The sequence below is a fragment of the Lagenorhynchus albirostris genome, chromosome 7 (assembly GCF_949774975.1).
Source record: "Lagenorhynchus albirostris chromosome 7, mLagAlb1.1, whole genome shotgun sequence".
In the NCBI taxonomy this organism is placed as follows: Eukaryota; Metazoa; Chordata; class Mammalia; order Artiodactyla; family Delphinidae; genus Lagenorhynchus; species Lagenorhynchus albirostris.
In genome coordinates this window covers 69,515,617-69,530,561 of record NC_083101.1, presented here as the reverse complement: position 1 = coordinate 69,530,561, position 14,945 = coordinate 69,515,617, and the positions used below count along the sequence as shown (strand labels likewise).

At 37.0% G+C, this 14,945-nt stretch overlaps 1 protein-coding gene across 1 annotated transcript in view; it reads left to right on the top strand.

The window, feature by feature from the left end:
- The window catches only part of HACD4 (3-hydroxyacyl-CoA dehydratase 4), an 807,943-nt gene that overhangs the window by 391,755 nt on the left and 401,243 nt on the right, over positions 1-14,945 (top strand). The window lies entirely within an intron of this gene.

The window sequence follows — 14,945 nt, the reverse complement described above, 5'->3', positions numbered from 1 at the left end:
CAGATTTAGACATAACCCGTCGCCTAGGCACTTACTTAACTCCAGAGAACTCCCTAGCCCCCTTCTGCCATCTGAGGATAGGACAATAAGTCTGCAACCTGGAGATGGCCCTTACCCTAACCCGATGATGCTGATCTCTGACTTTCAGCTTCCAGAACTGTGAAAAATCAAAATTCTGTTGTTTAAAAGCCACCTAGTCTATGATATTTTGTTATAGCAGCCCAAACAGACTAAAACACTAAGGAAAAAATTGTAGTGCTTGTTGATTTCTTCAGTGTAAATACTCTGTGGCTGATTTCAAACGATGAAAGTGATGTCAGTGAACATGGAGTTAGGAAGAAATGTGCACTACCAGTGCACAGGAGCCAGTAGAAGCTGGGTGCAGCACTCGTAGTGACAACTATGGTGCAGATGTCTGTGTATGTGAGGTGAGTTTTGAGGGGAAGGGAGGACAATTGAGGCACATCACACCTTGAAGAGTTACTGTACTGGGGAGCAGGGCAGGCAGTTCTTGCCCCCTTTTACCCTTGTAGAGAACACAGCTGTTTTCTCCAGCATCTGTCTGATACTATATTTTCTCTCTCCTCTCTGCTTTCTTTCTTTTAATCTCTCCTACTTTTTATTTTTATTACGTGCTGCTGCACTAACCTACTTTTGTGAGAGAAAGGTGCCTCCTTTGCAAGAATGGCCAATAGGTGGTGAACCAAGCAGTCTCACCATACACTCAGGTTCAGAGGTTTGCTCTCCTGCTGTGCACACTGAGGTACTTAGAGATTGCTGCATCCACCTGAGAGAAAGCTTGTCCTGGGCTGCTCCCAGATTTGGAGACACTCCTACAGCCTGGGGATTTCACAAGACTGGTACTGGATACAGGACCTTGCATAAAATGATGGGAGAAGTGTAGATCTGCTTTCACCAGTATTAACGTATACATTCCATTCTTAAGGGATTTTTCTTCTTTAAGACTTCTACTCCTTGAAATTTGTCACTAAGGGTTCAGATGTGTAGCTTTTTCTTATCTACATAATTTTATCTACATGCGATTTCATGACTATCGAGTTCTAATTAGCATGACACATTTGTAAGATTGTAGGTATCCATGACACAGTATATCATATATTATATCCAGGATATAATAATCTCCCCTTGCCCTATGACAGAAGAGGAGAAAGGTAATTTTAAAATGTCTGAGGGACTTCCCTGGTGGTGCAGTGGTTAAGAATCCACCTGCCAATGCAGGAGACACGGGTTCAAGCCCTGGTCCAGGAAGATCCCACATGCTGTGGAGCAAGTAAGCCCATGCACCACAACTACTGAAGCCCACACACCTAGAACCCATGCTCCGCAACAAGAGAAGCCACCACAATGAGAAGCACATGCACTGCAAGGAAGAGTAGCCCCTGCTTTCCGCAACTAGAGAAAAGCCTGCACGCAGCAACAAAGACCCAATACAGCCAAAAATAAATAAATAAATAAATTTAAATAAATAAATAAATAATGTCAGATTGAGATTGACATATATACACTAATATGTAGAAAATAGATAACTAATTTAAAAAAATAAAACAAAGGGAACTGCTTTGAAAAAAAATGTCTGAGAATATATCTGCCTAAGGAGAGAATGTCCTATATATGATCAGAGTCTCTTGTACAGTTAGTATTTACTAGTTGGAATTTCTAAGATTTTGAATAATAATTATTATTTGCTAGTGTCAGGTTAGTAAAGTTGTTAGACATATGACCAGTTAATAGCAAAAGATAATCCAAAAACCAATCAATTATTCCCAAGTGCCTACTATGGGCAGAGTGGTTAAGGGTTTAGACTTTGAAATCAGAGGAATACAGGTGCTAATCCCAGAGGTTAATTAACCGTGTGACCTTGGGCAAATTGCTTTAACTCCCCAGGTGTCATTTTCCTTATCTATAAAGTGGGGATAATAATAATATTTACTTATGAGGTTGCTTAAGGATTAAATGAGATCGTTCATATAAAACCCTTAGCCAGTTTCTGAATTTCCCCTATCCATCCATTCCTTCAACAAAGAGGAATACTTACCATGTAGCAGGCTATGGGCCCATAATAAGAGCTCGGTGAATATTAGTTATTATTGTTGCTGCTAAGTTCTCACCATGGGTTTAATAAACACCCTGGGCCAAAACGATGCATAAGAAACCCATGCTGCTGTCACAGGGATTTCAAGATTTTGAAATGACTTTTAACTTAATTTTCTCATGCTTCTCCAATTCTCCACAATTCGTCAAAGATCAGCAATTTCACTTGCAAATATCCCAGAAGAGCTGGCTTCCTGGCTGTGTGACCCGTGTAGTCACACAGGGGCTCACACTCAGAAAGTTCCCATGTTTGGTTTAGTGCTCTCCTATTGCTTTCTGGAAGTTCTCAAGAGTTTTTCAACAAGGGCCCTACATTTCCGTTTTTTTCACTTCTTTTTTTTCACTAGATCTTACAAGTTATGGAGCCTGTCCTGCCTGGGATGTAATGTTTCTAGGTCCTATAATCCAGAATTCATTTAGAACAACCAGGTATTCTCCAGCTACTTCTCAGACTTCTGTTGCCTTACTATTTTGGTCTGTACTGCTTTGATTATAAGGAACAGAATCCTCTTGATTAAAGGAAGAATAAATGTAAGGAATTAGTCGTCAGATTTAAGGAGGCCCTTACTCTCAGGAGCTGACCCTGCCCTTCACAGCCCTGAGAGTGAGTGTCCCCTTAAATTTTGTACCCAAGACCTCACTTGCCTCACCCTCACCTGGCCCTGCTGTGGTCCTTGGTGGAGCACAAGGCCCAAGAAATAAGACACCAAGGAATTAAATATCCGAGAGCAGAGAAATAAAAATTCCCTCTCCTCCATCCTTCAGTCCCCACTAGGACTTCCTATGGGCTGAGTCCAGATGGAAGTCAGAGGTCCTGACCATAGAGGTCAGCCCAGAGCCTGGTGGAGAAGCTGAGTGGCTCTAAAGAGGCAAACGGAGACTACGCAGCACAGGTTGGGAACAGGACAGCAGACAATAAAGCTTTTCTAGTGTTATCACCACTATGTATGCTATGTGTTTTAGTTCAGTTTAGAAACACTAAATTGCTTTTAAGCTTTGCTATTTCATTTCTATTAAGTAAAAAAAAAAAAGGTTTTTAAGGTTTGTCCAGATGAGTCAGGATTCAGCCTCCTGACAAGTCTAATACTCAGTGTAGGGCAGCTCATATGTGGAAGGTGACCTCCTCAGAGACAGCCATTTAACTGGCTCCTGACAGCAACAATTATGACTAATGGATCTATTCAGTGGCCATCATGCCCTGTAACCACACCAGTTAGGAGTTTTACAACCTTTATAGCCTACCCTAATTGCTCTCCTTTTCCTCCCCCTATCCATTTTTTTAATATAGATGTTGCTTTATATCAAAACATAAAAAATAGAAATATGAAAACAATAGTTAGCCATTGCTTCTTAGCACTGGAAGTATTTTCTTGCACAGCATAACAATGCTGGCAGATGATGCAACTTTGCTTGTATCAATACACATTTATAGAATGTTTCCTCTTGATTGACATTTCCATCTGAATAGGTTAAGAGGATGTCCTTCATCTTGCTTCTCTTTTTGTATCATTTGTTAAAATGAAGTCATTAAAGATCAGATAATTCTTGGGTTATTTTCCCTTTTATGATGAAATGTTGTAAGTATTCAGTAACGAACTCTCAAAGAAAGGAAAACAAAGAGAACTCTGTTATTACCATTTAATACCTCATTCTAAAAAATACTAAAAAGAGATGAAGATAAAAATGGATTTCTTGGGACTTCCCTGGTGGCGCAGTGGTTAAGAATCTGCCTGCCAATGCAGGGGACATGGGTTCAAGCCCTGGGCCAGGAAGATCCCACATGCTGCTGAGCAACTAAGCCCGTGCGCCACAACTATTGAGCCTGTGCTCTAGAGCCCGTGAGCCAAACTACTGAGCCTGCGTGCCACAACTGAAGCCCACGTGCCTAGAGCCCGTGCTCCGCAACAAGAGAAGCCACCACGGTGAGAAGCCCACACACCGCAATGAAGAGTCGCCCCCACTCGCCACAACTAGAGAAAGCCCACACACAGCAACAAAGACCCAACACAGCCATAAATAAATTTATTTTTAAAAAATGGATTTCTTCACTACCATATTAAATAAGAAAATACATTTATTTACAGGAAGCTATGCAATTAAATATTTCCCTTAGAAATTATTAGAGAGACTTGGCTCTCCCAGGAAGAGTAACAGGTGAAAAAGGTGCATGCCCTCTTCCCTGTCTAAACGCACTGAAACCTTTTCTAGTGGCATCTATAAACAACTGAAAAAAAATGAACAATTTGGCTCCACTGCTGTTAGCTACATCAGAATGATCTCTTTGATAAATACAGTGAAGGAAATATCCCTTCTCTATTAGGAAGATGCGCAGTCTGGTTTTTATTTTGGTTTGATGTTTTGTTTCTGTTTTGGAGGGGTTTTTGATTTCTTTATTCTTTGGAAGTCCAAGGTTTTCCACACACAATCTTGCCACAGATGAACCCTGAAGCATCCCTATCACAAGAGTGACCATGTGCAAAAGGTATTCAGCTATCAGTTGTAAAGCACCCAAAAGATAATTGGAATTTCTATAGTGGTTTCCTTGGTGATTCCTCCTTTTTGTCTTCTCAGGGATGTTCCTAGACCCCAGGCTAACATCACAGAATTAGAATGAAAGACTCCATTGTCAGGGATGTGGCCAAAAGCGTGGGATTAATTTTGGATAGGGTTAAAACACAAGAGATGAGACATTTATTGGATAGTTTTTCTTTTACAGTTTAAATTCTCAATTATAAAATTATATAGCATACATTTTGTCCATTCCTTCTGGGTTAATAAATCTGTAGACTTTCCTTTAACTTTAAGAGCCTGTCAATGAAAATTGTATCAGATAATTTCAGTCTCAAATGAGTGAATGATTTTTAGCTTTTCCTAAAGTGTATAGACTAAGATTATTTACCAGAATATTTTGAGTGGTATGGAAGATTTAATTTTTAATTAATTAAGATGACAGTATGAGACATAACACAACACACATATTTCACACAATCATGTTTTCAGTGACTATATAGGATGGACAAAGAAAGAAAAACTAGTTAGTGGTAGATTCTTAAGTTGATTCACATGTAATTACTAGTAGCTTCAGAGAATGCAGGAAGCAACTACCAAATTTTCCTAAATATAAAGGGACCTCGAAATTAAATCAATCCCTTATTTTCCTAATGAGAAGATACAAAAATAGTGAGGTGTTAGGTTTTTTTGCCCTACTAGAATATATAATATTTTAGAAACTTTGAAGTCATAGTAAAAATCATTTAATAATTTATTTACACATACATGTATACATATTTATAACAACATGTTATCTGATATTATTTTAGGATGTTTTCCTACTCATATATATTCATTAAACAATTTGATTCAAATTCTTCACAGGCATCTCCATCATCAGTATTTTTGTCACCAAGAGAGCCACATTTAAAATCATCATAATTTTCTAGCACACCATTTTCACTTCCATCTAAGTTGCTTAAGACTAAGTATTGAATCTGTATGTGAGCTATAATTGGACATTTTATTCTAAGTCATAAATATCTATGTAAGGAAGGTTAAGGCAGTTACTTTTATTCATACCATATGTAATATTCATGATATTCACCAAATAACTACTTAATAGAATGCTTAATAGTACGGGTAACTAATTTAAACAATCGGAGAATATTACAGGATTTTTAACAACAAGAACAAAAACCAGCAGTTTTCTGATCTATACTCTTCATCCCTGATTCCAAATTTCTAGTGGCCACTGCTTTCAAGTCTGTTAGGGGGTTTTTTTGTTTTGCTTTTTTCTCTTAGTATTTACCTTCCTATTTCTAAGTGGGTTATTCTAGAATATCTTGATTTTTCCAAAAAAGTTTTAGATAATATCTACTGACTTCCTACTTTCAAAGATGAGGGTTTAATCTCTCTTATATAGGTCTCCCTCTGCCAGCTTCTCTCTCTCTCTGTCCCTCTCTTTCTCCATCTTTATAATGTAGTATCACAATTTGGAGTTAAATCAATATTCAGTGTTTACTTTATTATGCTTATATTACGATTCACAAATGAGCCACCTTGTTTGCTATAATAACATTTTCATTATTGTATGGTATTTTTGTTTTTCTTTCCTGGCATTAATCATTGCCTCATTTGTTTTCATTTGCTTTGTCTTCTATGTACCTGTTACTAATTCACCCTCAAACTTTCAAGGAAAACTGTAAATCTTTGTTCAATATGTCTAAACACTTTAGTTAATCTGTTGCAATATATGTTTCATTTCCTATGGGGAAAAATCCCTCCTGAATCTCTTTGTCTTTTTGTGTCATCTTGGGACCTCCTGTCATCATCATCATCATCCTCACCATCATCAAAACACTCTTCACTTCTTTCCTCTGGTAGATCTCCTTTTCTCCTGCCCCCCACATCTTCTTTCTCAGTGTACATTCTCACTAGCTTTCTAAGAAAGGAAAGGAGATAAAGGTTTTGAAATCTTGCATTTTGAAATGTCACATTTTCCCCGATGTTGATTGATAATTTAGCTAGGTATAGAATTCTAGGTGGAAATAATTTTACCTACAGTTTTAAATGCATTGCTTCATTATCTTCCAGGGTGCTATTGCAAAATCTGAAGTTATTGTGATACCCAGTTATTTTCATGTAACTTGTGTTTTGTCTTTGAAAGTTTTAGGATTTTTCTCTTTATCCCTGATATTCTAATATTTTATTTGGATGTATCTTAGTGTTAGTCTTTTCTCACACTTCATTGGGCATAGCATGAAAAAGGCACAGTGTGTCCTTTCAATCAGGAAATGCAAATCCATCAGCTCTGGAAATTTGTCTTGAATTATTTCTTTGATAATTCTTTCCCACCATTTTCTCTGTTTTCTTTTTCTGTTAGTCAGACGTCGGACCTTCTAGCTAGTTTCGTTCATTTAAAACATATTTTACAGTGTGTTCTTCTGGGGTGATGAAAAAGTTTGGAAACTAGAGGGAAAAGATTGTACAACATCATGAGTTCACTAAAACCACTGAATCGTACACTTGAAAATTGTAAGTGTACGTTATGTGAATTTCCCTTTAATTAAATATTTTTTTCTCTCCTATTTTCCATCCCTTTGTTCAACCTCTTTATTTGTTCAGCCTTCCTGGCAACATACAGACATTGAAATTTCTGCTTTTGTATTTTCACTTTTTAAGAGTCTATTTATTCTCTAAATATTTTTATAATACCCTGTTAGTGCTTTATGAATGCAATACTTTATCTCTCTGAAAGGTTTCTTTTTCCATAATTGTTTTTGTTTTATCATTCTCCCTGAATTGTCTCTGCTTTCTCAGAGTTATTTTTGTTTGTTTTTATTTGTTTCTTCCAATGTACCACTGCCTCCTAAATAATGTTGGAGTTTTCTATCTTTGGAATGGTTTACTTCCTTTTTTCTTTTTGGCTTGCCCACTTAAGTGTCAGCTTTCTCAGTTCTGTTAAGTCAAATACTATTCACCAATTTTCCAGTTTTCAAAATGTTATTGATATTTACAATCTGTTGTCATTGCCTCTCCTGTCTTTGTCCTTGTGTGGTCTTATACCATTTAACCACTGACTGCCACTTTCATTACTGTTTTCTGGAAGCAGCAGAGAGAAATTCATGTCTTTGCTCCAGCATATTTAATTGGAAACCTGTATTTCTTTTTAAGGGGATCACACCAAAAAGTCTGTTTTAAATGACAAAAAATGCTTTCAGGTTGAAGTCATTCTCTCCCAAACCAGGAAAAATGACTATGGTAAATCTGGTTATGTTTTTGGTCTGCTTTCTTTCTTTCTTTCTTTTTTTTTTAAGCTTATTCCATTACTTGACTTATTTAGGCATCCAAAACTGACATTTTTTGAGGTCACTTCAAGCCAATGGTTCTTCAAAGAACATAACTTTGTAATTCAAATAACATGATTGAGAAATTATTTATGTAATATGAGAACCTTTATAAAAATTTAAATATAGGGAAATTCTTTATAACCAAGTGAGAATTTGGGTGAAAGTATTTCATCTTATTGGGAAATATATTCTATTTTTAAATATTATTTTTCAATTATATTCTAGATAATGAGAGACTAAAACCTGGGAAAAGCAAACATACAAAGAGATTTCTTTCCTTCAAGAACAATTTTGTATTCCTTTCTCCTGGTTAGGCTTCTGTTTTCACAATTTTTGCCAACATACTTACTCATTTTCTTCCTTTCACTTGCATATTTTTAGAATAAATTAATTGTATATACGTAGCATAAACACATACACGCTTAATCTTCTCCTGACATAACACAGACCACAATTACGAGGAAGTGACTGGACTGTACAACCACCCTTAATTCTCTAATTAGATAAAGAGATGACTTAGACTTGATTCTGTATAGAAGAAGATACAGAATTAGGCTTTACTGACTTGAGCCAATGTAAGTCAATCCAATATTAATCATAACCTCACAGATAAAAATGTGGAAGTTAGGAGGTGCTTATATTTTTCACTATCATACTCTATCATCATTATCATAGTCTTCTATAAGACTGGGAGGTAAACTATGCAATTATCCCAGGCCCTTGGACCTCTTGGGAATCATTCTTAGTCTTAATAAAACTTCAAGCAAAGTTTTCTTTAACAGTACTTTAAGCCAGTAACTTTAGGTCTATTAAACATTTCACAATCAAAATACTTACCTAATCTAGCAGAATACTTATACCGAGGTACTTTTGGGGCTTTATCACTTTTCCTTTTTAATTCGGTCAACTAACTGTCACCAGTTTATTCTTCATAAAGCAGAATGCCAATTTTATCATTTCTCTGCTTTAAAAACTAGTTTTTATTATGCATAATATTTAAAATCTTCTTACCTTGGTATTTTTAAAAATAGCTTTATTGGGGACTTCCCTGGTGGTGCAGTGGTTAAGAATCCGCCTGCCAATGCAGGGTACATGGGTTCGATCCCTGGTCCGGGAAGATCCCACATGCCGCGGAGCAAGTAAGCCTGTGCGCCACAACTACTAAGCCTGCGCTCTAGAGCCTGTGAGCCACAGCTACTGAGCCCGCATGCTGCAACCACTGAAGCCGGTGCACCTAGAGCCTGTGCTCTACAACAAGAGAAGCCACTGCAATGAGAAGCCCGTGCACTGCAACAAAGAGTAGCCCCGCTCTTCACAACTAGAGAAAGCCCATGCACAGCAACGAAGACCCAACACAGCCAAAAATAAATTAAAAAGAAAAAAAGCTTTATTGAGGTAGATTTGACATACAACAAACTGTGTATATCTAAAGTATACAATTTAATAAGCTTTGGCATATGTATATACTCTTGAGTCCATCACCAGAATTAAGGTGTCACCCTGGCATTTGAAGTTTTGTACAAGACAATCTCTTATTTATGGGATTTGTCTCTTACTGCTTGCTTATTGCTCTTATTATTCTTGAATATATTATAAACTCTTCAGAAAGACAGAGGAAGTCTTACCTGTCTTTGGAACACTCAAATGTTTAATACATAACATGCACTCAAAAAGAATAGCTGTTTTTATTAATTGAGGCCTGATCTTCTGTATCTTGAAAGAGAATTAGTTCTAATTGAAATATATTCCCCTTAACCTCCTTTAATAAATGATATATCTCTATGGTCATACTAGATGTCAAATCACTCTGTCAATATCATACAACAAATAGATATGAATTTAATATTATAAATTCTTTTTATTTAAAGTCGAAAAAACTTTTACAAAAAAAATACTTATGCAGTATTTAAATTACAATTTCTGCAGAATCTTGAAGGGAAAAACAAGGTTTAATATCTTATTTCATTATTAATTAATAATACTAGAAACAGCAATAATAATATTTTTACTTCACTGTTTCAAAAGTACTTTGAAGTTTACTGTCTCACCTGATCTCATTAAGACAAAATAACAACACAAAATAGGTAACTAGGAAATTTTAAATTTTGTTTATTATTTATTTTTTAAAATATTTATCTATTTATTAGTTTTGGCTGCATTGGGTCTTAGTTGCAGCACGCGGGATCTTTCATTGCAGCGCGCAGACTTCTCTCTAGTTGTGGTGCACATGGGCTCCAGAGCGCACGGGCTCCAGAACGCACGGGCTCAGTAGTTGCGGTGCGTGGACTCTCTAGTTGTGGCACGTGGGCTCCAGAGCACATGGGCTCTATAGTTGTGGTGCATGGGTTTAGTTGCCTCTCGGCACGTGGGATCTTATTTCCCCAATCAGGGATTGAACCTGCATCCCCTGAATTGGAAGGCAGACTCTTAACCAGTGGACCACCAGGGAAGTCCCCAGACTAGAAAATTTTTTTTAAAAAAACATCATCCATTACTGATTTACTTTATGACATTAATGAAAATTAGAAAGATATATAATCCCTATATGTTTATTTCCTAGTATGAAAGTTAGGGGAAAATTCCATACAAAGTATATTTTGCAAGGATATTTGAGATAATTTTTAGCATAAAATGTGTTTTAGGAAAATGGAAAATACAGAAACTTGAAAGGGAAAGTTTTTCAGAAAATGCTGATACCTAAAGCAGCCTCAAGTTTGAGATTACATATTGGTCTTCTCAAACCACAATTTTAAAAGCGTTCTGATAACATTATTCAAGCACCAACTAAATTGTGAGTCCTTTGGAAACAGAAACTTTCTTAGAATAGTTTCTGATACATGGCATTTAATAAATGTTTATTAAATGATTAAGGGCAGATGATGGATGAGATATTTCAAACCTAGGGGTCAATTTAGTGTGTGTGTGGTGTGTCTGTGTGTCTCTGTATGTGTATGTGCACATGCCCACATGTGCATGTGATAGGTAAGGTAGACTGTTGGTAGAATATTTCATTAAGTAAAAGAATTCCTTTTAATTTACTTTCATGTGTAATCTGCCATTGTTCCTTCCTTGATTTCGTCAGAATTTAAAAAGAAAAAGCACATAAAAAACCAAACAAGAAACACCCCATTTCTGTTACATAGTTATTCTGTTTGCTAAGAACAGATACATGATAAGTGCTGCTATTAGCATTGTTACTTTTAAAAGGTTATTGGGAGACATAGAGGGAGGGGATATGAGGATATATGTAAACATACAGCCAATTCACTTTGTTATACAGCAGAAACTAACACAACACTGTAAAGCAATTATATTCCAATAAAGATGTTAAAAAAAAATGACTGACAAAAAAATAAAGAGACAAGAAAAGCGGGTAATACAAAAATATATAGGGTTGTTCTATCTACTTACAATCTAATTACAATGGGTGGTTATTATAGACTGACTAACTGTGTCCCTCCTAGGTCCATGTGTTGAGGTCCTGGCCTTCAGTATGATGGTATTAGGACGTGTGGCCTTTGGGGGTGATTAGGTCATGGGGATGGAGCCCTCATCAGCGGGATTACTGTCCTTACAAGAAGAGACACTAGAAAGCTTTCTTCCTCTGTATATTCTGACCTGTGAGGACACAGCAAAAAAATGGCCATCTGTAAACCAGGCAGAGGATTCTCGGTGGAACCCAGCTGTGCTGGTGCCCTGGTTTTGGACTTCTAGCCTCCAGAACTGTGAGAGGTCAATGTGTGTTGTTTAAGCCACCTAGTCCACTTTTTTGTGTTGTAGTAGCCTGAGCAGACTAACAACCAAGATACTAGTTATCTGATGCTATTCACATAGTTTCATAGGGAAAACTTATTTTCTTTGAAGTCATTGAATTGATTTAAATAAAGGTTTATCCTTTAGTTTTCTACGTTAAAAAAAAAGTTTATGTTGACAGCATGGTGACTAGAGGTACTAATACTGTATTGCATATTTGAAAGTTGTTAAGAAAGTAAACCTTAAAAGTCCTCATTACAAGAAAAAAATTTGTAACTGTATGAAGACATAGGTTAACTGGCTTACTGTGGTGATCCTTATACTATCCAAAACTAACATACAGTTGACTCTTGAACAATGCAGAGGTTAGGAGCACTAACCCTCTGCTCAGTTGAAAAATCCGTGTATAACTTTACAGTCAACCCTCTGTATCCACAGTTTCACATCCTTCAATTCAACCAACCATGGACTGTGTAGTACTCTAATACAAATTTGTTGGAAAAAATCCTCATATAAGTAGATCCATGCAGTCCAAACCTGTGTTGTTCAAGGGTCAACTGTAAAGTAAAACTAGAAAAAAAAAATGCTATCAAGTATAATGTCCATTGAAAATCAGATCTTTAGAGTGTTTCCAAGTACATGTGCTTCTGTCATTAAGATCTCCAGGAGCTGACTCTGAGAAGAAGTTCAGGTGGCAAGATATTTATAAGGGATAAACATCTGTCAAAGGTCCGGGGAGGAAGCCAAATTGAGCAGAAGGAAAAGTTGAACACTAATGCTGGCCTGACAAAGCCCCCAGTCCACCTGGCCAGGAGCTCAGGAGCTAAAACTACCCTTCAGAATGTTATTTATAGGGCTTTGATTGCCTCTCACCCCCTTCTCCTCTGCATTACAGTTATTGGATAGCTTTGCTTCCCTACTTCTCAGAGAAGACCAAGAACATCAAGCCTAACTCTGTCAACTTCCAGTTGCCATCATCTGGCTCCCCAGTTGCACTCTTAATACCACTTGTCTAAGACATGCCAACACCCCCAAACTCATTCCACGAGGTCACCATCACCCTGATACCAAAACCAGACAAAGATGTCACAAAAAAAGAAAACTATAGGCCAATATCACTGATGAACATAGATGCAAAAATCCTCAACAAAATACTAGCAAACAGAATCCAACAGCACATTAAAAGGATCATACACCATGATCAAGTGGGGTTTATCCCAGGAATGCAAGGATTCTTCAATATACGCAAATCAATAAATGTGATACACCATATTAAGAAATTGAAGGATAAAAACCATATGATAATCTCAACAGATGCAGAAGAACCTTTTGACAAAATTCAACACCCATTTATGATAAAAACTCTCCAGAGAGTAGGCATAGAGGGAAACTTCCTCAACATAATAAAGGCCATATATGATAAACCCACAGCCAACATCGTTCTCAATGGTGAAAAACCGAAACCATTTCCTCTAAGATCGGAAACAAGACAACGTTGTCCACTCTTGCCACTATCATTCAACATAGTTTTGGAAGTTTTAGCCACAGCAATCAGAGAAGAAAAAGAAATAAAAGGAATCCAAATAGGAAAAGAAGAAGTAAAACTGTCATTGTTTGCAGATGACATGATACTATACATAGAGAATCGTAAAGATGCCACCAGAAAACTACTAGAGCTAATCAATGAATTTGGTAAAGTTGCAGGATACAAAATTAATGCACAGAAATCTCTTGCATTCCTATACACTAATGATGAAAAATCTGAAAGAGAAATTAAGGAAACACTCCCATTAACCACTGCAACAAAAAGAACAAAATACCTAGGAATAAACCTACCTAAGGAGACAAAAGACCCATAGGCAGAAAAATATTAGAAACTGATGAAACAAATTAAAGATGATACAAACAGATGGAGAGATATACCATGTTCTTGGATTGGAAGAATCAACATTGTGAAAATGATTATACTACCCAAGCAATCTACAGATTCCATACAATCCCTATCAAACCACCAATGGCATTTTTCACAGAACTAGAACCAAAAAATTCACAATTTATATGGAAATACAAAAGACCCTGAATAGTCAAAGCAATCTTGAGAAAGAAAAACGGAACTGGAGAAATCAGACTCCCTGATTTCAGACTATACTACAAAGCTACAGTAATCAAGGCAGTATGGTACTGGCACAAAAACAGAAATATAGAACAATGGAACAGGATAGAAACCCCAGAGATAAACCAACACACACATGGTCAACTTATCTTTGATAAAGGAGGAAAAAATATACAACGGAGAAAAGACAGCCTCTTCAATAAGTGGTGCTGGAAAAAATGGACAGCTGAATGTAAAAGAATGAAGTTAGAACACTCCCTAACACCATATACAAAAATAAACTCAAAATGGATTAAAGACCTAAAGGTAAAGCCAGACACTATAAAACTCTTAGAGGAAAACATAGGCAGAACACTCTATGACATAAATCACAGCAAGATCCTTTTTGACGCACCTCCTAGAGAAATGGAAATAAAAAGAAAAATAAATAAATGGGACCTAATGAAACTTAAAAGCTTTTGCACAGCAAAGGAAACCATAAACAAGATGAAAAGACAACCCTCAGAATGGGAGAAAATATTTGCAAATGAAGCAACTAACAAAGGATTAACCTCCAAAATATACAAGCAGCTCACGGAGCTCAATATCACAAAAACAAACAACCCAATTGAAAAGTGAGCAGAAGACTGAAATAGACATTTCTCCAAAGGAGATATATGGATTGCCAAGAAACACATGAAAGGATGCTCAACATCACTAATCATTAGAGAAATGCAAATCAAAACTACAATGAGGGGCTTCCCTGGTGGCGCAGTGGTTGAGAGTCCGCCTGCTGATGCAGGGGACACGGGTTCGTGCCCAGGTCCAAGAGGATCCCACATGCCACGGAGTGGCTAGGCCCATAAGCCATGGCCGCTGAGCCTGCGCATCCAGAGCCTGTGCTCCGCAACGGGAGAGGACACAACAGTGAAAAAAAAAAAAAAAACTACAATGAGGTAACACCTCACACCAGTCAGAACGGCCGTCATCAAAAAAATCTACAAACAATAAATGCTGGAAAGGGTGTGGTTAAAAAGGGAACCCTCCTGCACTGTTGGTGGGAATGTAAATTGATACAGCCACTATGGAGAGCAATATGGAGGTTCCTTAAAAAACTAAAAATAGAACTGCCATATGTCCCAGTA